The sequence below is a fragment of the Chiloscyllium plagiosum genome, chromosome 28, assembly GCF_004010195.1.
Source record: "Chiloscyllium plagiosum isolate BGI_BamShark_2017 chromosome 28, ASM401019v2, whole genome shotgun sequence".
Lineage (NCBI taxonomy): Eukaryota > Metazoa > Chordata > Chondrichthyes > Orectolobiformes > Hemiscylliidae > Chiloscyllium > Chiloscyllium plagiosum.
In genome coordinates this window covers 2,479,377-2,483,151 of record NC_057737.1, presented here as the reverse complement: position 1 = coordinate 2,483,151, position 3,775 = coordinate 2,479,377, and positions in this window count along the sequence as shown.

The window sequence follows — 3,775 nt, the reverse complement described above, 5'->3', positions numbered from 1 at the left end:
TTGTGTACATGGACACCAAGATCCCTCTGCTCATCCACACTACCAAGTATCTGACCGTTAGCCCAGTACCCCATCTTTTATTACTCTTACCAAAGTGAATCACCTCACACTTAGCTACATTGAACTCCATCACATTGTAAATTTTTGCTATAAATTCTCTGTTACGATCGAGCCCTCCACTATCACCTGATGAAGGAGCGTCGCTCCGAAAGCTAGTGTGCTTCCAATTAAACCTGTTGGACTATAACCTGGTGTTGTGTGATTTTTAACAATATTCAGACAAGTTGATAAGTGTTTCAGAGAGATCTCCAGGATGTACAGAGCACCTGTTCAGTGCAGGGTATAGAATGGTATACTGATCGCAGACCTATCAGTGCAATTCTCAACTTGCAAATTATTCCAACTCAGCACAGCTGACCAAAAGCTACCAGAGATCCTTTCAGTGTGGCTGAATTGAGTAACGTGGCTTGATGTAACCAGTAATAGAATTGGTGAAAAGCTCAAAGCTGGCACATACTTCAATGGAGACTGCGTTGAGAAATAGGACAGATTTAAATACATCTTCAGTGAAACAGCAAACATTTCTTGGGCTGAAGAGATAAATGCATCAGGGATTGATTTGATGAAACTTAGGAAACATCTTGTAAATCCTGCAAGGTAAATAAATAATTCTGGAAAGTGTGAAAATAGATAAGTCCCCCCTGGGCCGGGTGGGATTTATCCTAGGATTATCTGGGAAGCCAGGGAGGCTTTGATCTTTTTGGCATCATTGTCTACAGAAATAGTGCCAGAAGACTGGATAGCAAATGTTGTCCCCTTGTTCAAGAAGGGAGTAGAGACAACCCTGGTAATTATAGACCTGTGAGCCTTACTTCGGAAGTGTTGGATAGGATTTAGAGTCATAGAGATGTACAGCATGGAAACAGACCCTTCGGTCCAACCAGTTTATGCCGACCAGATATCCCAACCCAATCCAGTCCCACCTGCCAGCACCTGGCCCATATCCCTCCAAACCCTGTCACAAAGCTGGTCCCTTTTTTAAAAGAGTTGTTCCTTTTCTCAAGGATACTATGTCCTTGGTTTTTTTTCAGATGGGTCATAAACCAGCTCCTGGTTCTGATTAGACTGGTTTAGTACAGAGATTAAAGGGTACTGAGAGGCCTTTTTGTTTATATGTAAACAGATGAGACTTCAGGCCAAAGTGGTCGTGTTTTAGAGGTGACCTGTATAATGAAAGAGGAGTGGTCATCTCTCTAGCTGAGCAGTTCAGTCCAGAACTAGTTAGGAGTTCAACAGTGAGCTGTGTGGAAACAGGCTTTCTCTCTCTCTCTGCCCTTCTAACTTCAACCTGTAAGCATCTGTTTCATTTGACTGCTTTATAAGGGGGTTTGCTTATTGGGACTGTTGTGTATATTTGGAACAGCATTATTAAGTCTAGTTTAGATAGACTGGAGTTCTGTAGGGCTTCTTTATTCTGTTCTTTGTGTTTCATTGTGTAATTTTGTGAATAAATTTCTGTCTGATTTAAAACCTAGTAGTCAATCTAGCTAACTTAATCCGGATAATTTTCACTGTACGCTTACCGAAACAAATTACAAAGTTATGATCTGGGTTGCCTGCTCAAGAATGGTCTGGCCTAGTCCATAACAAGAGGAATAAGTTGATTAGGGATAGTCAACACGCTTTTGTGAAGGGTAGGTCGTGCCTCATAAACCTTATTGAGTTCTTTGAGGAGGTGACCAAACAGCTGAATGAGGGTAAAACAGCTGCCATGGTGTATATGAATTTCAGTAACGCATTTGATAAGGTTCCCCACTGTAGGCTATTGCACAAAATATGGAGGAATGGGATTGAGGGTGATTTAGCGGTTTGAATCAGAAATTGGCTAGCTGAAAGATGACAGAGGGTAGTGGTTGATGGGAAATGTTCATCCTGGAGTTCAATTATTAGTGGTGTACTGCACAAATCTGTTTTAGGGTCACTGCTGTTTGTCAGTTTTATAAATGACCTAGATGAGGGTGTAGAAAAATGGATTAGTAAATTTGCAGATGACACAAAGGTCAGTGGAATTGTGGATAGTGCTGAAGGATGTTGCAGGTTACAGAGAGCCATAGATAAGCTTCATAGCTGGGCTGAGAGGTGGCAAATGGAGTTTAATGCAGCAAAGTGTGAGGTGATTCACTTTGGAAGGAGCAACAGGAATGCAGAGTTCTGGGCTAATGGTAAGATTCTTGGCAGTGTAGATGAGCAGAGAGATTCTTGGTGTCCATGTACATAGATCCCTGAAAGTTGCCACCCAAGTTGATAGGGTTGTTAAGAAGGCATACGGTGTGTTAGCTTTTATTGGTAGAGGGATTGAATTTCAGGGCCATGTGGTCATGCTGCAGCTGCACAAAACTCTGGCGTGGCTGCACTTGGAATATTGTGTATAGTTCTGGTCACCGCATTATAGAAAGGATATGGAAGCTTTGGAAAGGGTTCAGAGGAAATTTACGAGGATATTGCCTGGTATGGAAGGGAGGTCTTATCAGGAAAAGCTGAGGGACTTGAGGCTGTTTTTGTAAGAGAGAAGAAGGTTGAGGGGTGACTTAATTGAGACATATAAGATAATCAGAGGGTTAGATAGGGTGGACAGTGAGAGCCTTTTTCCTCAGATGGTGATGGCTAGCATGAGGGAACATAGTTTTAAATTGAGGGGTGATTAGTGATAGGGCACAGATAGTTTCTTTACTCAGAGCAGTAGGGGCATGGAATCCACTGCCTGCAACAGACTCGCCAAATGGGTATTTAAATGGTCATTGGATAAACACATGATGAACATGGAATAATGTAGGATAGATAGGCTTCAGATTAGTTCCACAAGTTGACGCAATATCGAGGGCCGAAGGGCCTGTACTGCACTGTAATGTTCTATGTTAAAGCATACATGCAGTGGCAGAGTAATCCAACCTGCATCGCCAAGAGACTAGTTCTGACACCTGAAAAGCAATGTTCAGAGACAACTGCATTTCTTCCAAAATAATTGTGGGAAAAGGAAGCTAACGAATTACAATATGCAGACTCCTACAACTTAAAAAAAGCTCTCCAGCTCTATTCAATCTGAAAATGGACAAATTCCACATCGTTACTGTGGAAAATTCAGACACAGCTAAGACACAAATGGTTGGAACAGTTCAGCAGGCTGTTGGAATAGACTAACTACTGACATTTTTAAAGAGGTAGGCTGTGGCACAATCAAAGTCTTCCATGATTTGTCCTGTCTATTTGCAATGAAGGAATGATGTCAAATAACTGCACTGGAGAGGGTGCAAAGGAGATTTACTGGGCTGGAGGATTTATTTGTTATGGAGAGAGATTGGTTAGAATTGGAGAACAAAATTCTCCTTATCTATCTACAATGGACAATCCTATGTTTTTAAGATTTGGAGATGCCGGTGTTGAACTGGGGTGTACAAAGTTAAAAATCACACAATACCAGGTTATATAGTCCAACAAGTTTAATTGGAAGCACACTAGCTTTCGGAGCGACGCTCCTTCATCAGGTGATAGTGGAGGGCTTGATCATAACACAGAATTTAAAGCAAAAATTTGCAGTGTGATGTAACTGAAATTATACATTGAAAAATTGATTGTCTGTTAAGCCTTTCATGTGTTAGAATACAGTGATAGTTTCACTTCTTTCATGTGTAAATCACAAAACCCTTTTTTTTTAAAAGTTGCATTCTCGGGTTAGCTGTTAACAATGGTGATAGCTAGACAATATGTTGAAGGTGTT